At 47.2% G+C, this 22,586-nt stretch overlaps 1 protein-coding gene and 1 pseudogene across 2 annotated transcripts in view; both read right to left on the bottom strand.

Moving 5' to 3' along the window:
• SMPD3 (sphingomyelin phosphodiesterase 3) overlaps positions 1-2,278 on the bottom strand; it is an 89,857-nt gene extending 87,579 nt beyond the window's left edge. For both annotated transcript variants that reach the window (XM_003936328.4, XM_074401598.1), the window contains exon 1: positions 1,995-2,278. The gene's annotated coding sequence lies outside the window, so the exon portion shown is untranslated. The remainder of the gene's footprint in view (positions 1-1,994) is intronic.
• A 6,807-nt stretch (positions 2,279-9,085) lies between these two features.
• On the bottom strand, positions 9,086-15,594 carry LOC120367888 (interferon-induced transmembrane protein 3 pseudogene; annotated as a pseudogene).
• Between the last annotated feature and the right edge of the window lie 6,992 nt (positions 15,595-22,586).

The raw sequence follows: 22,586 nt of genomic DNA, 5'->3' as shown, positions 1-22,586 counted from the left end.
TTGGACCCTAGGTCATTATTGTGGCTTGGGAGTTGAAGATGTGACTACCCTGCTCCTGCTCCCCACCCCCACAAGATCCAAGTCGAGCAGTAATTAAGTGGTTCCTCTACACACACACACACACACACACACACACACACACACACACCCTGGCGTACACACAGAGCCAGAAACACAAGCTCTGGCCATGCCACACACATGAACACTGAAGCACACATGGGTACATTCACCCAGTCACACACATTCACGCCCACACTGACCCACACCATCATCCATGAAAACACTTAAAGACATCCCATCCCGCCCCAGAACCAAATTTTACCTAACGTGGCTGATGCGGCATGAGAGAGTCTAGTCAGGATGTCCCTCCAGACCCTGGTCTACTCACACCCCCTGAAACCAGGCCCTTCACTCAAGGTGGAGCCCCCACCTGTCCCTGTCCTCGTGGTCACAGGTCCTGAAGGCCCCCCGCCCACCCCCGAAGGGGCCCTGGTCACTATCGTGTGTACAGAATCCTGGGTGCCTGGCTGGCCTTGGTGTAGGGGGTATGGGAAAACAGAAAGATGTGGGGCATAGCGCCCTGCCCCGGCTAAGCCGCCTCCTCCCTCGGGATTTTCCATCCCAGCTCGCGCGGGCCCGCGAGAAGCCGGTGCGCTTTGTCTCCCGCCCCACTCCTGGCACGTTTCCGTGGAAGCTGCCGGCGCCGCGCCCGAAGCCCCCCCATCCGCGGCCGCGCCCCCCGCCCAGCCCGCGGCGCAGGCCTGCCAGTGCGGCAACCGCCGCTTTGTCCTCTCGAGGATGCCTGGGCGGAGCGCGAAAGCCCAGTGCCTGGGAACAGCCACCGCGCGTCCTGGATGCAGGTCCCCAAGGCTCTGTTTGGGGCGCGCCCTGCATCGGAAGGAAGCAGCCCCTAAAGATTCGTGGGCGCAAGGTTGAGGCTAGCGCCTGCCTGGAGCTCTAGGGTGCTGGAGGAGAGACCCGCCCCGTCCCGCCCTGCACGTGCCCGTCTAGGGTTGGCCCCCAGCTGCGGCGCCGGAGCCTCGGTCCCCGGGGCGTGGTGGGCTAGGGAGGGCCGTCTCGACTTAAGAGCTCCAGGCCTGGATCCAGGTAGGGAGGGCCTGGGAGATAAGGCCCTGGGTGGGGAAAGGTGGGAGGGGTCCCTCGGCCCCTCATGCATCTCCCCACACCACCTCCCACACCCAGGCCACCCCAACCCTAGGCGCGGGCCCAAGCGCGGGGGATTCCGTGTGTCAGTGCTTTCCTCCACCCGCGACTCTGAGCAGATAGGGAGGGGGTCTCCCGGCCTTTCCCTGCCACATCCCAATTCCACCCCCGACCAATAACCTAGGAGGGTCCAGGTGGGAGGGGTAAGAGTCCTCTGTCTCATCCACAACCTCGATCCTCCTCTTTACAAAACCCTAGGGCCTGGGCAGGAGGGAGCCTGGGGAGGAAGGGGGATAGGAAGGAGGGCGAGTGTGGAGGAAGGGGGCTGGGGAAGGGTCTTCCCTCCATCCCAAGCAGCCCTTCCTTAATAAACCTGGGACTGTCTGGGCTGGGGGAGCGGTCAGCGGTCTCATCCATCACCATCAGACTCCTTTGTAACCTCGAGCAGCTGAAGTGTTGCGGGGAGGGGTCCCTCTGTCTCCAGTCCCCTCATCCCTTAGCACCCCCTCCCATCCTCAGTAATCCGAGCAGTCCGGTCGCTAAGCAGAGGGAGGGAGGGTCCAAGCCTCCTCGCTCTCCCAGGAGAGATGGGGTGGGGGTGTCCCCCAGCCCTCGCCCCTCATACTCAAGAGCCTTCTCCATGATAAAAAACTAACCCAAGCTGCTCTGACCTCCGGCGCCGGGCCAAGGGAGGCCCCGAGTTAGTCGGCAGTTGTCCCGGACCCACGGTCCTGAGAGTAGCAAGAACACATGCCGTTAACTCCCCGAGCCCCTCACACCTAGGTTCGCCCCCTCCCCAAGAAAACAAAAGCGAATGCAGCAGCACCAACCTTTGACGGCGGGCGGCCGGTCAGCGCCGGGCAGCGCACCCTGCTCCTCCCGGCTCCTCACAGCTCCTCACAGCCCCGGCTCCCGGCCTCGGATCTGAAGCGGCTGCAGCTGCCGCGGCTCTCGCGACTCTCGCGTCCGGAGCCTCCCTCAGACTCAGCACCTGGAGCGGCGAACAGCTCCGCGCTTCATTCCTCTGACCCCACCTCCCTCGTGCGGCCGAAGCCAATGGTGACCCGGGCCCCGCCCAGGAGGCTGCCCATTGGGGGCGTCGTTCCATCTCCCTCCGTCCCCTCCCGCTGGTTCCTGGATCTCTCCTTCAAGACCACAACCCCCAGGGACCGCCGGAGTTTCGCACAGGCTTCTGGGACTTGTAGTTCTTTAAGGACGCGGAGTGTGCCCACGCCGCGGTTAGGCAAACAGAGCGGGACTGCATTTCCCAGGGTGCACTGAAGACACGGAGGCGCGGAGCAGGGCGGGAAGACCGTTTCCATAGCGAAGATGACCCGCCGGGGATGGCTGGCAGAGAAGTAGGGCAGGCTGCAGGACCCTCGAAGGATCGTGTGAGACCCCGGGCAACCTCTTGGGAGGCCATTTCGAGGAGAAAACGTTGATTTCTGCCTCGGGACCCTGGGCCTCAGTTTTACTATCTTGGAAGAAGGGCGAAGAGCTGTGCCCCCGACCACACCCGTCGGTGATGGGGCAAACCGAGGGCAAGCCACTTTAGTTCCTGCCCAGCAAAAGTGAGGGAAGACGGAGGAGACTCTCCCACCGCATTCAGAACTGTATTCCTTTATTTTTGTCTCGATCTTGTCATAGAGGAGCGCTTCACTTCTGGTTATCTCTAGAACCACCAGGGTCTTCCTATCTCCGTCTTCCCATCGCGGATCCTGGCCTCCTTCACACCACCCCCGGCTACAGCGGCATCTCCCCCAGCGCAGCAGAAGGAGGACGCTTCACATGCCCCCGGAATTAAGCCCACTTTCCCCAGCATGGCTGTAAAGGCCCTTCAAGATCTGGACTCCACCTTTTTGCAACACTCTTAACTTCTTTGGAAGCTGGGAAGCCTCCTACTCCCTTGGTCCCCTCCACCCTGCCCTCAGCTAACTCCTCAGAAAGCTCTAGTCTAGACACCGCCTGTTTTGTGAAGACTTCCTAGATGCTGGGCTTTTTGTTGAGTGCCCCACCCTGTGTTTGAGCAGTACCCTCTACTTCCTCTATTCTACTTGCATTTTCGTGTACTTGTCTTCTTTATAAGATCTACAAAGGCGGGCTATGTCGATATTATTCGTACTTACAATCCAGTGACTATAGCATCTGGCACATAGCAGACACTCACTAGCTATTGAGATATAAATATAGATATTTGTTGAACTAAATGAATTGGGCCGGGCACGGTAGCTCCCGCCTGTAATCTCAGCACTTTGGGAGGCCAAGGAGGGCGGATCACCTAAGGCCAGGAGTTTGAGATCAGCCTGGCCAACATGGTGAAAGCTGTCTCTACTAAAAATACAAAAAATTACCTAGGTGTGGTGGTGTGTGCCGGTAATCCCAGCTATTCGGGAGACTGAGGCAGGAGAATCGCTTGAAGCCGGGAGGCGGAGGTTGCAGTGAGTGGAGACTGTACCACTGCACTCCAGTCTGGGCAACAAAGCGAGACCCTGTCTCAAACAGAAAAAGGAAAAGAATAAAACTGAAAAAAGTAAATAAAGGAACCTCATTCACATACACTTCCAGAATTCTGATTTCCTAAACTTGGGCATTTCTCATTGCTGGAAGTGTTCAATTAGAGGGATGCTGCCACCTTGAAGAAATGTTTATTTCATTTGTACAGTGGGTTGGGATTTTACTTGAAGGCTTTGAGTACTCTTTTAATCGTATGATGCTAGAGATTGATAGACTCATGCCTATTATTCCTGTCAGTTCTTCCTGAAATGTGATCAATTCTTCATGTTTCTCTATTTCTAGTAGTTGGCCCAACTCCTTTCTGTGCCTAAATGCCCTACCTCCCACTCCTTTTCTGAAAAAGATCTGCCCTGTCAGTTATGAAGTACAGATGTCCTAAGATTCCTGCTCTTTATTCCTTCCTTCCTCTTTTCTTTTTCTTTCTTTTTTTCTTTCTTGTTGGGCAATGCTGAGTGTATGATAAAATATATTGTTTTTTAGAATCCAAGAAGAACGATGGCAAGGAAAACCTAGCGGTCCCCCTCCCCAGGTGGAAAATTACTTGGGGCATTCCAAAGTAGCAAAACAGTATATGTCTATCATACACAGATTGAAACAATTCTATAACCACGGGATAAGTGACCTGCCCCCGTGGCTTCCTCGTGGAGAATACTTTCTGGTTTGTCCTTGATCAGTGGAAAGCAGGCGCCAGCTGCCTACCTAGTTTATCTTGGTTCTATGAGAAAACACAGAACACCTGTTTGTTAATAATAATCACCTGCTCAGAGAGAATAACTATGTGGGTCAGAATTTGCCCGAGGCCCTCAGCCTGAAGTGCTGTCAGCCCCTGAGGCTCTCAGCTGGGAAGGTTGTTCCCACTTTGCTGTCCTATCTGGGTGTTTGCTCCTTAATTCCTTCAGCGCTGCCTGGGTTGGGGGACTCTACAGCCGAGCTGGTTTCGGTATTCCCTCCCTTCCTCTCTCCCTCCTTTCCCCTCCCCTTTCTTCCTTCCTTCCTTGTCTTTCTGTCTTTTCTCTTTCTGTCTTTTCTGTTGTCTTTCTTCTTTTTTTTTGAGATAGAGTTTCATTCTTCTTGCCCAGCCTGGAATGCAATGGCATGATCACAGCTCATTGCAACTTATGCCTTTGACCTCCCAAAGTGCTGGGATTACAGGCATGATCCACCATGCCTGGTCTCCTGCTCTTCTTTCAACCCTCTGCTCAGCATCTTGGGCCTCATTGGTGATGAGGTGCCTTGTAGGTGGCATCTTTCCTGAATATTTCTCCACTAAACATTCTGGTGTTGGCTAGATGGTCTAGTTCATCTGCACATTTCATTTATCACCTTCTCCAGATGTTTTTTGTTTATGTCAGCCAATACATTCTGGGGAGAATGCCTTAATATAAGGGAATAATTAACTCGTGGCCAAGAAGGAAGTAACCAAGGGGACGTTTGCTATGAACCTAACTCAAACCAAAGAGACAGAGCCTGAGAGAAAGCAGCTCTGTCATCCTTGAATTGGTAACATCCAGGAAGGGAAGGCTAGGATGGGGGAGTAAAACAGATGGCATTTAGGGAAGAACCAACAGGACTTTAAGAGTCATGGCAGAGGGGATTTGATCCTGGCTAAACCAACAGGGAAGGCAGTTGGAGCTGGGTGAACAGATGGGGCCTTATTACTGAAGAGAAAACTGTAAGGAGGCAGGGGGAAGTCGGATGTGTGCTAAAGCAGAGTGCCTCATTCAGTAGATGCACTGAGAGCAGAGGCTATTGGAAAAGTGGATCAAGGGAGGATCATGCCCCAGGTGGGCATCAGCAGAGTATCAGCTGAGTATCGCAGAGGGACACCAAAGAAGTCCACTTGGAGCCAGAGTTGAAACACTTTGGAGGCTAGTTTACCCCTTCAGAATTAGTGTACCGTTATCCATCTACCACTGGAATCCAATTTCAGTTTTGGCAAATTATTATAAATAGGAAAAAGTCAGGGTTCCACAATTCTGTTAGCACTCAGAGACTATAACAACGTTTGACCAGCCAAGCAGAGTTAGAAAACCTGGATCCTAATCCTGACTTTGCCTCTGATTAGGTGTGTGACCCTGGACTGGACCTGTTTCTTCAGTTGTAAAATGCTGTTTATTGGTGGTAGGTAGCAGCTAATAAGGGTGGAGGTGGGGTGGGGTGCAGTGGTTAACACCTGTGATCTCAGCAATTGGACAGGCCAAGGCAGGAGGATTGCTTGAGGCCAGGGATTTGAGACCAGCCTGGGCTACATAGTGAGACTCTGCCTCTACCAAAAATTTACAAAAATTAACTTGGTGCAGTGGTGCATACCTGTAGTCCCAGCTACTCAGGAGGTTGGAGTGGGAGGATTGCTTGAGCCCAGGAGTTCAAGGCTGCAGTGAAATATGATCAATCACATCACTGCATTCTAGTAGCCTAAGTGGTAGAGCAAGACCCTGTCTCATAAAAAAAGAACTTTTTTTAAAGGGTGGAGGTAGGTAAATTCAAAGATACTTACCTAGCTGTATGACTTTGCCTAAACTACCTTCTTGGATTTGTAGTCTGTTTATCTGAAAATACCATAAGGGATAAATGAGATACCTTATGTAAAATACTTTATAAACATTAAGCACTTACCAAATATTAGTCTGTTTTCACATTATTCTTTTTGGATCACCAGAAATTGGTTTGACTATGAATAAACGGGCTGGAGGTAATTTCTTGGGTAATCTGAGTTTGAATCCCCTTTTCTCTCTTACTAGTGGTATGACTTTGCTTAGATTATTTAATATTTAATTGTTCCAGCTCTCCATTTTCTCATTTCTGAAATTAAAATGATGTTTTCCATAGAATTGTGAGGGTTCAATGAGATAAAAGGTCTGACTCATATGAGAAAATGCTCAATATATTTGTTTTGTCATTTTTAAGGGGTGGTTTTAGGGCACAGAACCCTAAAGGAATGAATGGAATTCCAAATGCTTAGAAGCTAGAGTTGTGAAAGATTCCAGGGGAACACTGTGCTAGGCTTCTCCCTTCTTCATGGGAAAGAAAAGATCTCAGTGAAGTTCCACGGGTCTTCTCAGGAAGTAAAGAGGAGATTAACTAGAATGCTGAATCTCAGACACTGAGGGGTTGGAGTGATTGACCAGGGCTGGGTCCTGAAGAGCTTGGTATTCTAGGTTGAGAATATAAGTTTATTCTAAAGCGAATGAAGGTTTTTAAGGAGATGTGCATTTTGAAAAGGTCTAGGTGCTGTTTGGAGAAGGGCCAGGAGAAGACAAGGCTGGGATGTGGATTGGGAAGGTGCCGCGGTGATCCAGCATGGTGAGTGGAAAGAGGGGGTAGAGCTGAGAGAGATTTTTATTTGTTTGTTTGCTTTTTAAGTATTAATAGTCATCAAGTTTCCCATCTTTTTAAAGTAGCTCATCACAGAGATATTAAGAAGGTAAATATTGAGAGGACTTTGTGAATGAGAGCTAAGGGTATAGAAGAAACTGGTAAAAGTCTAAGATGATACTCAGGTGTCTGACCTGGGTAACTAGGGGGATGGGTGGGGGTGCTATCCCCTGAGATGTGACACAGTAAATGAGCAAGTTTAGGCAGGAGGAGGAGGCGAGTTTGAATTGGGTATGGTATGTCCGAACAAGATGTCTAGGAGGTGATTTGGAGTTTATGAGAGGGATCTGGTCAAGAGATAGAGTCATAAATTATCAAATTATCAGCATGTAGATCATAATCGAAGCCATGGGAATGAATGATATCTTTCAGTAGAGAGGGTCAAAGAAAATAACAAAATTCCTTGGGAAATACCAACATTTAGTGGGCAAGCAGAGAAAGAGGAGCCCAGAAGAAAAGGTGAGACCAGTCAGAGAGATTGGAAGAAAATCATAGGGTGGGGTGCTACAGAAGCCACAGGGAGGAAGTAGGGTGACGTGGTACCTTCAGATAAGTGAAGATCTAAAAAAACAAATACCAAATTTAGCAACAAAATGGTCACTGGTGACCTTGGCGAGAGTGGGTGCAGGGGAGTAGCAGGGACAGAGTCTCAGTGAATGGGAGTAGATGTTAGACAACTGGGGGAATGGATTGCTTTTGAAGGGGAGGAGAGAGAAAACCAGAAGGAATGTAGGTTGAGGAACAATTTTGTTTTGAGCTGGGACTTTAACAATAATAAATATGTAGGTAGGTGGTTAAGAGGTGGGCTCTGGAAGTTGAGGGAGTTCACATTCCATGGCCGTTACTACTTCTCTGATGTTGGAAGCAAAGATACGTGCTCAGCGTGAGGAGGTGGGGTGGGGTATGAAACTTGAAGAAAGAAGAAAAGATTCAAGATGGCTCCTGGGAAACAGGAGGGAAGGCTAACAGCAATCCACAGAGGCTGCAGGACAGTGGTGGGGCCTGCTGAAGTTTGAGACCATGGGTGTGGGAGCACTAATCCAAGCGGTTATGGGCTTTCTCCAGCATCTTGTCAACCCTGAGATAGGCCTGGGGAGGCTGGTCCAGGCTGGGCTTTGCTGGACAAGGGAAACAAGAGAGGAAGGATTTTGGAGATACTAAAAATAGAGGTGCAAATGGTGGTCCACCAAGACAAAGGTGAAGCCTGGATGGAGAGGGCAGATGGGGGTAGTGAGGTTCTTGGTGGAGTGAGAGGACAGATGCTGTGGATGGCAGGGAAGAGCAGGGAGGGCAGGCAATGCTGGTCAGGAGATGGAGGAGATCTGGGTGGGGGTGAGGGGGCAGGGTAGCTGTAGTGGACAGAGAAGATCATGGGGTTAAATGGCAAGTTTGTTATATGGGTTGTTGGCAAGTCTCCTGGAAAGATGGCTGGTTTGAAGGAGACAGGATCCTTGGTAGCTCCATGCCAATGTACAGCAAGTGGCATGTTCAATGATGGCAAGGAGGAGGGATGGCATACAGAGCCCTCTGACGTGAGAGTCACACAAACCAAGATATTGGGGTGCTAAGAAGAAGCTCTCTTGCCTAAGATAGGCGGAGTGAGGAGGAAGCGAGACAATGAGCTTTCTCATACATTTTCTTTTTCTGAGATGGGGTCTCACTCTGTCACCCAGGCTGGAGTGCAGTGGCGTGATCTTGGCTCACTGCAGCCTCTGCCTGTCAGCAGTTCTCCCACCTCAGCTGCCCAAGTAGCTGGGATTACAGGGGTGCACCACCACACCTGGCTAATTTGTATGTGTGTGTGTGTGTGTGTGCGTGTGTGTGTGGGTTTTTTTTGTGTGTGTGTGTGTGTGTGTTTAACCAGGAATACATGCATGTTATTGAAAGCCACTGTAGAAAAGTGTATGAGGATAAAGGGTTGATAGAGGACTCAGCTCGGGGGCAGGGCAAGGAATGGAAAGTGGAGTATGTGGGAAACAGGTCATGGGCAGAGCTCCTGGCCGGGATGATTCCTCTTGATCTATTGATAGACTTATTGATAGACTTGCAAGATCAGTACTGGGATGATTATCAGCAGAATGGTCATGAAGATGCCGGAAATCAGGGCCCAGATGTTCAGGCGCTTGCTGGTGGAGTCATAGGCCTGGGCCCCGGTCAGGTCACCATCTTCCTGTCCCTAGATTTGATGGAGTAGGCGAATGCTATGAAGTCCAGGCAGCAGAAGTTCATGAAGAGAGTATTGAACAGGGACCAGATGACATGGTTGGGCGTGGAGGTCTCACTGAAGATGTGGATCACAGTAGATGTTGGGGGAGCCAGGTTATGGGGAGTGCCCCCAGCACATGTACTTCATGCTCCTCCTTCAGCATCTCATAGTTGGGGGGACAGTTGGTGTTGGCAGGAGTGAAGTAGGTTTGGACAGTGTGTGGTTCATTGTGTCCAGGGAAAACCAGCTGTGGTCGGGTTGCTGGGATGGTTCTCAGTGGGCCCTCCCTTTCCCCACTAGTTTTGGTTTCTCTAATTTTTGTATTTTTAGTAGAGACAGGGAATCACCACGCTGGCCAGGCTGGTCTTGAACTCCTGACCTCAGGTGATCCACCTGCCTCAGCCTCCCAAAGTGCTGGGATTATAGGTGTGAGCCACCATGCCTGGCCTCTCATACATTTTCAAAGAAGTCTTGTGTCAACATCAACTACACATGATCAGTTTTATACACACCTAAAAGGCAGAATGTCAGAATAAAATTAGCCAAACCAAAAAGTGACTCCAGATTTCATGGCGAAGTTGTATCAGCCAAGTTCAACAGTAGTGATTCCTGTAATTTATATTTTGGTTTAGTTTGTAGATTTAAGTATGTGCATATCAACTAGAAAATATGTTTCAGAAACAAATTTGAATATTTTTTGCAAATTTTATTTCTTAGCAACGATTTGTATTCTCCGTTTAGAACATAAATTAGAGAACTTGTGTTGATTTATTTTTTTCCAAATGTAGAGAGCTTAGAGCTTAATTCATGCCTTTGAAATGCCATGAATTTGAAATGCAGCCATTTTCCTCTCTGCATCCTTGAAAGGGATTACAAGGATTTTATTAGTTTTTCAAATAATCTTGCCAGCACATTTAGACTTCCCACAAGGGTCTCCTGTCAATAATGCTGGATTGTGAGTGATGTTGCTGAAGTGCTGTGCGTGGGATATTTAAGACAAGTCAAATAAGCAGCCAACTTTAGGATTTCCCAAGCAGGAGCTCAGTTTGCAATTACAGGACTTGGTATAGAATATGAAACGTGCATCTAAATGTTAATTAAGAAAAACAATCTCCATAATGCCTAAAGAAAAAAGGACAAAATCAGTTAATTGCTTTGAGCGATCCCTATCATTGAAAAAATGTAATTTAAAAACATTTTTGTATGGTTGATATGTCTTTGTAATCTTGAGATAGGCCTGCTATTCCAGCCCCTTGAAGTGGGGTTGAGGGCAGCTCAGAATATATTCTGGGAATCAATTCATGAATGTTATGATAATCTGATCAATGTTTAAAATTCTTCCTTTTTATCCTAAACTTTCATAAAATATTCTTACAAGAGGGGTGACTCTTTTAAAATCCAAATCAGATCATGTCACACCTCTGCTCTTAGCAGCTTTTCTATGTCATTGAGAGCAAACCCTGAAGTCCTTATGGTGGCCTACAGGGCATGGACTTTGACTCTTGTAGCCTCACTGACTCCTCCCCTAGACTCTTTCTGCTCCAGTACCTTGATCTTCTTTGATTGCACCAAACACTCTGGCCTCAGTGCCTTTGTACTTGCTGTTTTCTTTGCTTGGACGCTCTTTCCCCAAATATGCTCATGGCCATCCTATAAAATGGCACCCTTTTGTCTCGTGACACTCTCTATCACCCTTGCCTGATTTTTTTTTTTTTTTTTTTTTTTTTTTTTTTTTTTTTTGTCAATAGCACTTATCACCTTCTGATATATACATTCTCTTATTTTTTTGGTCTGTCTCTGTCCACTCCCAACTCTTCAGTGACCCAGTATAATAAGCTCTCCATCAGGGTAGAGATTTTGTCTTTGTTCACTGAAATACTCACAGCATGTAGAATAGTATCTGGTACATAAAAAGTACTGAGCAAAACACTCTGAATAAGAATAACAGCACATCCTCCCCAATACATCATTTTTTTTTTTTTTTTGAGACAGAGTCTCCCTTTGTTGCCCAGGCTGGAGTGCAGTGGTACTATCTTGGCTCACTGCAACCTCTCCCTCCTGGGTTCAAGTGATTCTTGTGCCTCAGCCTCCCGAGGAGCTGGCATTACAGGCACCCACCACCACGCCCAGCTAACTTTTGTATTTTCAGTAGAGATGAGTTTTACTATGTTGGCTAGACTGCTCTCAAACTCCTGATCTCAAGTGATCCTCCCGCCTTGACCTCTCAAAGTGCTGGGATTACAGGTGTGAGCCACCACACCCCACATTGCTTTTGAAAAGGGTAGTATGCATTTTACCTAAACACCAGTATGAATGAATATTTCAGCTTTATTGCAGCCTTACCAACATTGGGCGTTACTTTCAGTTTTTCCTGATCTAGAGTATAAAATGAGCCTTCCTTTTATTTTGATGTGTAATTAACGTCTAGTAAGGATGTACCTTTTTCTTTTCTTTCTTTCTTTTCTTTTTTTTTTTTTTTTTTTGGTCATCAGTTAGTTCAGTAGGCAGCTGGGAGGCTCTTGGAAGGCCAGTGTCCTTCCTTGTAGATCGTGTACAATGTTTAGCACACAGCGGCAGCTTATCATAGTATCTTAGAGTCAGAAGGGCCTGCATTTATCATCTAGTTCAATTAAAATTTTGGACAGATGGCTTTTCAGCCTCTGCTTACACACCCCTGGTAATGACCTTGACATCTCAAGGGACAGTTTGTCCAGTTTTTGCCCCACACTTCAGGTGTTGAGCTGGCACTTTCTCCTGTGGCTTTTTTTTCTTCCTTCTTCTTCTTCTTCTTCTTCTTCTTTTTTTTTTTTTTTGAGGCAGAGTCTCACTCTGTTGCCCAGGCTGGAGTGCTGGAGTGCAATGGCTCAATCTCTGCTCACTGCAACCTCCATCTCCTGGGTTCAAGTGATTTTCCTGCCTCAGCCTCCCAAGTAGCTGAGATTACAGATGTGTACCACCATGCTCAGCTAATTTTTATATTTTTTGTAGAGATGGGGTTTCACCATGTTGGCCAGTCTGTCTCAAACTCCTGACCTCAGGTGACCCACCTGCCTCAGCCTCTCAATATGCTGGCATTACAGGCGTGAGCCACTGTGCCTGGCCTACCCCCTGTGGCTTTCATGTGACCCGGTTCTGCCCTCAGGAGCAGCAAGGGCCACACACCAAGTGTTATGGAACCTCCTCCACCATGACTGCCTATCTCAGCAAACATGTGGCCAGACTAGAATGTTCAACCTCACGTGAAGTCTAGCAGGCCCAGAGGCCAGGACCCTGTCCCAGCCATAAGACTTCACAGTGACCAAGTCAGCAGCCTCTCCAGCTGGGTTCATGTGAAGCTTACGATAAGCCAAGATTCTGAGATCTTGATGTGACTTTCAGCCAAACCTAGTTCCTCTTATCCTACATGCCTGCAGTTTGTTGTTTTTTTTTAACCTGAAAGCAAGACTTTGTTTTTATCCCTAATTTATTTCAACTGGCTTGTAGAGACGCTGCCCTGATCCTCCTCCTCCTATCTGAAAAGGAAATAAGAGTCATCCTGACAGCTTCACATGTAGGTGTGTTGATTGACTGTGAGATGCAGGTTTAGACATGTGTCACTCATTTTGGTTGCCTGACATCTGAGCCTCCTTTCTGTGCTTGAGGAATTCCATGTGTCATGAGGTAGAGCCATATTCCTTTGCACCTAGGGCATGGGCACTGGCCTGAGGCTCAGGCTTCTCTGGCCTGACGAACCATATCTGCTATTGGCTCCCTTCATCAATTTTAAATTGGAAGCAAAAGACAGCAAAGGGGCAGGGCCTGCTTAGCAACCCTTTTAGTGATTTGATGGGTATGATCTCAGTTACCAGTGACAACAGTTTTATGGGTAGCATCCAGCATGGGCTTGTCATGGTGTGGGTCGGGGAGACAGTATTCCAGCCTTGGTGGTCACAGTAATGTCTTCTTAGACCAGTGCTGAGTTGGGGCTTTGGGCATTCTTCTTGACTGTGTGATTCCAAGCCTGGTTCGCATAGCCTACTGGAGACTTTATGAGCTACTCGCTATCTTTATTTCCTTTTTTTTCTGCTCACTATCTTTTAAATAAATTCCTTTGCTGTGCATGACAGCCAAAGGTATTTTTGCTTGCAACTAAAAATCCTAACCAATATATACAGAATATGAAAAGTGCATTGAAAAGTGCTAAGCACCACATGAGTAGAAGATATTGTTTGAGATTTTCATTCTTAAGTAGTGAGGGTGAGGGCATTGGGAGGGATAGGCCTGAGCTCCATATCTGCTGAGAGTTCAGACAGGTCTAGCATGCCGGGAGAGCTGCTTGATGGAGGGTGGGATAGAAAGAACTCTGGGACTGGACATTGGCTTGACAGTTAAAGGCTGGTCATTAATCCTAAAGCAGGTGTGAGCAGAGCCACACGAGCTTGATGTGGGGATGGTAGAGGCTGAAGAGCTTGCTGCACACACAAGCAGATTGAGTGCCTGCCTCTCTGACCCTTGGACCATTACCAACAGTCAGGGCTGGGAAGTGGGGCTAGGATGTAAGCAGGTCACCTGGGGATTTGCAGCTGCCTGTAGGGCGTTCTCACAGAGGGTGGAAGAGGATACCTGCTTGGATATGCCTTCTGCCCCTGGAAGCCAGAAGCCATCGTGGCTGAGTTGGGATTCAATTCTTTGCTGCCCTCAGGCTGACACCTGGGTCCATCAGTGCTGTGGGCTGAGGTTGGCACTGTTACTTGGTCAGGAGAGTTACTTGCAATAAATAACCTTATTACAAGCAGGTTGAAATAAATTAGGGGAAAAAACAGAGTCTTGCTTTCAGGTTAAAAAGGAAACAAACTGCTGGGGAGTGTGTGTTTGGGCTGGGGGATATTCTTGCCTTAGAGTATTCCCTGATCCCAGTGTATACTGCATGCTGGTATGGCCGGATACCTGCCTTTGCCCAGTACCCTGGCACACCTGCAGGGAAGCCTGAGATCACATGTGTCCGAAGCAGCAGGGAGTCATGTATTGGGGCTGGACCACAGTCATTTCAGAAATATAGTAGCATCGTTCAGAGGGATCCTCATAGGGAACTGTAGGTTCTGTTTGGTCTTTGTGACTGATTGGTTTTTGTTATGTTAAGATCACAACTACATATTTTAATTTTCTTGGCAAATATGACTATAATATTTTTTGTTGTTGTTTTGGGTTTTTTTTTTTTTTTTTTTTTTGAGACGGAGTTTCGCTCTTGTTACCCAGGCTGGAGTGCAATGGCGCGATCTCGGCTCACCGCAACCTCCGCCTCCTGGGCTCAGGCAATTCTCCTGCCTCAGCCTCCTTAGTAGCTGGGATTACAGGCACGCGCCACCACGCCCAGCTAGTTTTTTTGTATTTTTAGTAGAGACGGGGTTTCACCATGTTGACCAGGATGGTCTCGATCTCTCGACCTCGTGATCCACCCGCCTCGGCCTCCCAAAGTGCTGGGATTACAGGCTTGAGCCACCGCGCCCGGCCTTATAATATTGTTTTGATACCAATTAAAATAAAACCCATTACAAAAACAACAGAGAGTATACATTCTTAAGCATCATCTGATCTAGACAGACTTTCAGTGCCTAAGTTACTTTGTGTCAGGCAGTGCTCCAACATTTTATGTACTTTCTATTATTTAATCTTAGCCACAACACTATGAGCTAGGTACCATTATATAAGAATTCCCAGCCGGGCAGGATGGCTCATGCCTGTAATTCTAGCACTTTGGGAGGCCAAGGTGGGCAGATCACTTAAAGTTGTGAGTTCAAGACCAACCTGATCAATATGGAGAAACCCCCTCTCTACTAAAAACACAAAATTAGCAGGGCATGGTGGCACATGCCTATAATCACAGCTACTAGGGAGACTAAGGCAGGAGAATTGCTTGAACCCGGGAGATGGAGGTTGCGGTGAGCCGAGATCCCGTCATTGCACTCCAGCCTGGCAACAAGAGCAAAACTCCGTCTAAAAAAACAAACAAACAAACAAACAGAATTCCCGATTTTGCAGCCAAGGAAACTGATGCCCAGAGGGTTACAGGACTAGTCCAAGGTCATATAGCCATTAAATGTCTGTTTATCTACCCCCAGAGACTAAGAACTGCTCTTCCATCAGCCCATTCCACTGTGGGGAGGCTCTAGTTTTTGAAATGCTTTTCCTCACATGGAAGTAAAATTTGCTTTACCCTGTCAGTACCGCTCTTGTTTTTGCTTATCCTAGTAGCCCATCATGGCATCTCCTGGTCCCCCATTCTTCCGGCTTAGTTCTTTACCCGATTTGTTCCTGGGGGGTACTTCAACTTCTTCCTTGAGGAACTTCTGAACCATTTTGTACAGCTAAGTCCTTGGAAGAATCACTACAGGTAACTCTCCAATTCTTCGTTTGACTCCCAGGGTTCTGTTATCCAGGCAGGGGCATGGCAAGAAATCATAAATCTGACCACAGACTTTCGAAGGGAATTGGTAGAAAGTTCCCTTTCCCCAAGTAAAATGGCAAGAAAACAAAACAGCAGTAACAGCACTACTACTACACTAAGAATTATATTACTGAATGGGAATATTCTGTTTCCTCCTCGGACGAGAACGCAAGCTTCCTGAGAGTAGAAAGTTTTGCTAATTTTGTTTACTGCTAAGTTCCCAGTGCCTAGGGCATAGTAAACATTGAACTACTTGTTGAATGAGTTAACAGTACAGTCCCACATCTGGAGCTACTTCCTTGGGTTATTAAGTTGTTTGGGGGGCATAATGTGCTCTCCCAAGTTCTTGGCTTTGAATTTTGTTTCCCTTTATCTTACTAGCAGTTTTTCTAATTTTTGTGTGATTTTGATTCATAAGAAGATGGCCTTAACAATATGTAAAATACATTGAATAAATAGCTCTGCCTCTAAAGCAATTTCATCTGATCGTGTAACCCTAAGTATAAATCTGAATTTGATTCAGCCTGATAAAGAGCATTTTGAATTTGAATTCAAAATGTAAAATTATTAGGAAACAGCTCGGCAAGAGGAACATAGTCTTTACTTTTTTTTTCTTTGAGACAGAATCTCGTTCTATCTCCCAGGCTGGAGTGCAGTGGTACAATCTCAGCTTACTGCAACCTCAGCTTCCCAGGTTTAAGCAAACTCCACCTACCGGGTTTAAGTGATTCTCCTGCCTCAGCCTCACAAGTAGCTGGGATTATAGGTGTGTGCCACCATGCCTGGCTAATTTTTGTATTTTTAGTAGAGATGGGTTTTCACCATGTTGGCTTGGCTGGTCTTGAACTCCTGACCTCAGAGATCCGCCTGCCTTGGCCTCCCAAAGTGCTTGGATTACAGGTGTGAGACACTATATCTGGCCCAGAATATTCATCTTACTATCAAAATAATTATTTTCAAGAAAAATCTTTTAAGTGAAATTGATGTCCAGAGTGCTCAGTGCACAGAGACTTTGTGAAAATGTTGGTTGAATAAATGTTGTTCACCCCCATTTCTGGGATGCTCTTGCTCAGGCCCTAGCAGGTCTGAAAAGGCATAGCGAGCCCACTAGGCTGGGAGATAAATAAATTTTCAGTGGGAACCACCTATATACCAGGTCACGTGCCAGGTGTTTTACCTACATAGCCTCAGTTTAATACCCTGCAAAGATCCTTATTTTATAAGCAAGAAATAGGAGAATTATAGAAATTAGGTGACTTTCTTAAGGTCTGGAATAGGATAGAACCAAGATAAGAATCCTTCCTAGTCTGTCTGAGGCTCTGCTCTCCATATATACTATGTAACCCCCTGAGACCAGTTTACTCACAATTTTCTTAGAGACTGCATGGGGAATATGGCCCACTTCTGTGTCCTAGGGCCATGAAAGAAACTCCTCATGTCTGTCTTCTATATTGAAGGCTGAAAGGGCAAGGATCATAGAGCTCAACTGTGGGCACAGGAAGGCAGTATCTTGGAGGTTCTGGAGTATCCCTCATTCCCCAAGTGGGTCAAGCAGGCAGAGGAAGAGAAATGAACTCTGGTGAGCAAGAGTAGGTTGTCCCATCCAAAACTCTCTATTGCAACTTAATCTTCAATGTAACAATATTAAGAGGTAGAGGCTTTAAGATGACTGTGTTATGAGGGCTCTGGATTAATGGGTTAACAGATAGATGGATTAATGTTATAAAAGCCAGTTTGGCTCTCAGTGTACCCCTCTTGCCCTGTGATGCCTTCTGCCGTGTTATGACACATCACAAGGCCCTCACCAGAAGGTGACCAGATGTGGCTTCCTGTTCTTGGACTTCCCAGCCTCCAGAACTGTAAGAAATACATTCTTTTCTTTATAAGTTACCCAGTTTCAGGTATTCAGTTATAGCAATAGAAAATGGGACTAAGACAGAGCCCTGCCCCCATCTCAGGCAGGAATTTTCCCGCATAGAGCCTAGAGCCTAAGTCATGGACTGGAACCTCAAGTGAAGCTGGAATCGGGGCTGAGATTGCCCTGATTGTTCTCTGCTTTACAAGTCAGGAAATCAGCCTGTCCTCTTTGAGCCTTGGCCTCCAGCACTGCCTGGATGATGAAGTCATCCCAGCTCCACCCCAGGTGTGCATCTTAAGCTCCCAGGCACATGCAGACCTCCACCAAGTTGGCCTAGCAAATCAGGGCCAATGAGCTCAGCTCGCACCCTGAGAACCAGAGCTTTAGAAGGTGACTTCATTACTCCCTACCGTACCATTAAAGTGCCTACCCCATCATAGCCTGAAGCCTCTCTCCCTTCTAATGCCACCCATGCCTCTTCCTGGAGCTCCCTGGGCCCCCTTTCCCCTGGATCCCTTGGGCAGTGAGTTTCTTTGTCTGTAGAGTAAGGAGTGGATAGAGGTGGGGGCTGCATCATCCTCATTCTGCAAGTCTCAAGTCTCATCTTTCTTCCCCATTTGTGGACCAGATTCTCCTGGAGGATCCACAGCTCATTGAAACCTCTTAAGATCCCTATCCTCAAAGTCTCAAGCTGTCCAGTTCCCAGGACCTTGTGAGGCCACATCTGTGGTCCTGTCTGCAGTTTGCATGCCCACACTGGCCTGGATTTCCCATGGCCTCTGTCTTGGCCCTTTTCTGGCCCATACTCCAATTTGCTTCTAGAGAACTTTCCAGTTTGCTTCTGGAAGATTTTCTAACCCTTCTCCGCTAGCAGGCCTTGCAGCTAGGCATGTAGGCATGAAGTGTAATGTCCCTCCCAAGTCCAAGTAGACCCTTACTTCTCATTGTATAAGAGGTATGTGACTTTTTTTTTTTGTCTCCAAACAGTGTTTTCCAGGCTGTGGGACCCTAAGGTACACTGGTCTTGAGACACGTCTGCTGATTTGACCCCAATCTGCAGTGCCACAACTATACTCACCCTGGTTCTGTCCTGCCTCACTCCTGCCCACTCATGGTGCAGCCCGGTGGACTGAAAAGCTGCTGGTTTAGATTTCTTCATGACCTTTGTCCAGCTCTTATCCCAGAATCTTCAGGGGCAGCTGGACACCCACACTGTTACTGCTGGATGTACCTTGGCATGCTCCATGAGGAAAGGGATGCCCTTACCATGTTATTACAGGGTAACAACCATTTAGAATGGTTGGTGATATTTTCACTTGTTTAATCTTTCAAATTTGCTCCTAGTGTGTTTATGGCCAAGTACAAGTTTCACTGGCTCAGCTCAGCCATAAGTTGAGTAACACTGGTTGAGGGAGCCATCATGGGTCTTTGTCAAACTCTCCAAAAGCACAAATTATAAGGTTCCAGATTATTCACAGATGTCCAGGAGTGGTTGTTAGCATGGTTATTCAGTGACAGCGCTGAGGTCCCTGAAGCAAATGTGGCCACTTCACCTTCCGAAGGGAGCCCACGACGTCCCTCCTGATTATGCTATCCTCACAGCACCCTCAACTCTTGCTTCCAACACCCCTTTCTTAGGGCACAGAGCAGATGGGTGGGTAGGGGGAACTTGAGCCCTGTCAGAGCTGGATTTCTTAAAGCAATTATAAATGGTTGCAAAAAGTAAATATGATGTGGACTCTTTATATACAGGCTTAGAGAAGGAACTAGAAGATGTATTTCTCAGTGTTAACTAACAGTGGCCATCTCTGAGAGATAATAAACACATTCTTCATTTCTCCTTTTGCTTCTCTGCTTTTTTTTTTCTTTTTCTTTTGAGATGGAGTCTTGCTCTGTCACCCAGGCTGGAGTTCAGTGGCATGATCTCGGCTCACTGCAACCTCCACCTCCCGGGTTCAAGCGACTCTCCTGCCTCAGCCTCCCTAATAGCTGGGATTACAGACGCATACCACCACACCCAGCTAATTTGTGTATTTCTTTTAGTAGAGACAGGGTTTCACCATGTTGGCCAGGCTGATCTTGAGCTCCTGACCTCAAGTGATCTGCCCATCTCAGCCTCTCAAAGTGCTGGGATTACAGGTGTGACCTACCACACCCAGCCGCTTCTCTGCTTTTTAATTTTTCTGTTATGAATATACATTTCTTTCCTTTTCTTTTTTTTTAGAGACAGGATCTCACTGTCAGTCACCCAGGCTGGAGTGCAGTGGCATGAGCATGGCTCACTATAGCTTCAACTTCCTGGGCTCAAGCGATTCTCTCACCTCAGCCTCTTGAGTAGCTGGGACTACAGGTACACACCACCATGCCTGGCTAATTTTAAAATATTCTGTAGAGACGTGATTTCACTCTGTTGCCCCGGCTTGTCTCAAACTCCTGGCTTCAAATGATCCTCCTGCCTTCGGCTTCCAAAGTGCTGGGATTGTAGGTATGGGCACCGTACCTGGTCAAAATTCTGCTTTTCTAATAAGAAAAAAACAAAGAGAACTATGAACAGATTCTATCATTGGATATTTAAATAATTATTTTTATAAGTATAAACAGTGCCAAGCAGAAATAATTGGCTAAAAATGACTTAAAAGTTATAAAACTAAGAATAGACCTATAAATAAAATTCTGAAAAACCGAAAAAATTTCTTAGAGGTGTTTACCAGGGTTAGAAAACTGCTGCAGTGTTCAGCAGAATGTTCCCTATTCAGAAAGCACTGGCAAGCCCAGGCACAGTGGTTCATGCCTGTAATCCCAGCACTTTGGGAGGCTGAGGTGGGTGGATCACCTGAGGTCAGCTGTTCTAGACTAGCCTGGCTAACGTGGTGAAACCCCATCTCTACTAAAAATACAAAATTAGCCAGGTGTGGTGGTGGGTGCCTGTAATTCCAGCCACTGTGGAGGCTGAGACAGCAGGAGAATTGCTTGAACCCAGGAGGCAGAGGCTGCAGTGAGCCAAGATCGCGTCATTGCACTCCAGCTTGGGTGATAGAGCCAGACTTTGTCTCAAAAAAAAAAAAAAAAAAAAAAGCAGTGGCTGGACATAATGGTTTTCCATCCAGTCAATTTTTCAACAGGTCAACAGGTTAACCCAAATGCCACATTTGAGGAACTAGTAAACTTTTCTTCTTAAGCACCTGCAGCAGCAGTCGCCTACAAGGACTGGTGTGGAAGTAAAGATAAGAATCTCATCCCCCTATGACTGACTTCTGGGTTTGTAGGGCAGACCTGAGGCCAAGAGCTGAGGGTTGGCAAGGCCATGTGCCCATAGAAGGCACTTGACCCTGGTCAGTGACTCAGAGCAAGGTGGGGTACAGGCTGCTACTTCAGTGTTGAAAACATCAACTCCAGCCATTCTAATTGCTTTTCTATATAACATTTTTTCTATTTTTCGATTTAACTTTTAAAAGTTATAACAGATTATGGTCTCTGTTAGAAAAGAAAACTGGCAAAGTCTCTTTTGTTTGTCAACCCCAACTGTCCCCAGAGCTGCTGTTGTCTAACCAGAGCTCTCAGTGGCCATAAGCCCCATGACCTCCCCTGCCTACCCTAGTCAGGAATAACTGAGCCTTCCAGCTTCTCTGGAGGGCTTCAGGGCTGTCGAGTTCTACTGGGACAGAAGAAAATTAGCACCAGTAAAGAGACATGGTTTCCAACTCAGCCAGTTCTTTGCTGGTCCTTTTATTTACACCCGCTCAGACTCTAAGTCCGTCCCCCCATGATGGCTGTGTCAAACTCTCCTCACATTGTCCACCCTGCCCCTATCTCTGTCTCCTGTGAGCTTAACGTCTCCCTCCCTGGGAGAGTGAAGCACACCAGGCTCACTGCTCTTCTCTTCTTTGCTTCTTTGCTTCTAACAGCATCCGCATGGTATTTCCTCTCCCACCTTCTCTTGCCTCCTCCAGGATCCAGTTCAGTAAATTATTCCTTTTTCTCTGATTCTTCCCTTGCATAGTTCCTTTCCTTCACCCCACAAGCATAATTCTTTCTCATTCTAGAAAACCTCCACCCTGTCTCCTCTCAGAGAGGGGAGTTCCCACCCTGCCCTTCTTGAAAAGAGCCTGAATTTTGTGCCTCTATTTCCTCAGCTTCTTTTACTTCCCACCAAGTATGGATTCCACCCCCATCAGTCTACTCAAATTGTCCCCACTAAGGTTACCAGTGACTTTTTGTCAGATTATTAAATGACATATTTTTGATCTTACCTGAATTGACCTACCTCGCGATATTTGACCAGTTTCTGCAACTCCTTCTTAAAATTCTTGTAATTTCGTTGCATTTCTGTTTCCTGATGTTTTCTAGCTGCCTCCTCTGACCTCTCGTCATCGGACCCATCCTTAAATATTATTGTGCTTCCAATTTAGGCCTGATCCTGCTGCTCGGCCTTCCTGCCCATCAGCTTCCTTCCAGGAGCTTTTTAGTGGGAGGAGGTATAAGTGTGACCCGTAGCTGCTCAGCAGAGCTCTGCAGAATGAAACTACTGGTCTCTCTGATTGCCTACAGAGCACATAGCCTTGACCCAGGGTAACAAATTTCTAATGGTGGAAACTCAGGTGTTGGACCCTTGGTGGATCAGATGTAGGTAGGTCTTATAGTTGATTCCCACATTACCTTATAGGAGGCCAAGCCTTTTCCTGCTCCAAGACTCAGCCAACTTGGAGGACATAGAGCTATGGCCTGTAAAGGCTGTGTGCCTGCAGGGCTGCTCCATATTACATTCTAGAGTCCTCCATGTTGACACATGTAGCTCTGCTTGATTTGTCTTCACAGGTCTATGATTTCCTGCTGCATGGATATACCCCCATCTCCATTCCTTTGATGAACATTAAGATTGTTTCATTTTGAGGTATTTCCCATACTGCTGCTGTAACACTCTCATGCTGGTCTCCTCATGCACACATTCAGGGATTTTTCCAGGCTCTGCGTGAATCTTGAATTTTACTAGTTAATGCCAAGTTGCTCACTAAAGGCTGGACATTCTACAGGCACACAATATAGTC

The sequence above is a fragment of the Saimiri boliviensis genome, chromosome 1, assembly GCF_048565385.1.
Source record: "Saimiri boliviensis isolate mSaiBol1 chromosome 1, mSaiBol1.pri, whole genome shotgun sequence".
NCBI classification, from domain to species: domain Eukaryota; kingdom Metazoa; phylum Chordata; class Mammalia; order Primates; family Cebidae; genus Saimiri; species Saimiri boliviensis.
Note: the sequence above shows the minus strand (reverse complement) of the source record. Positions and strands in the feature narration are given on the sequence as shown.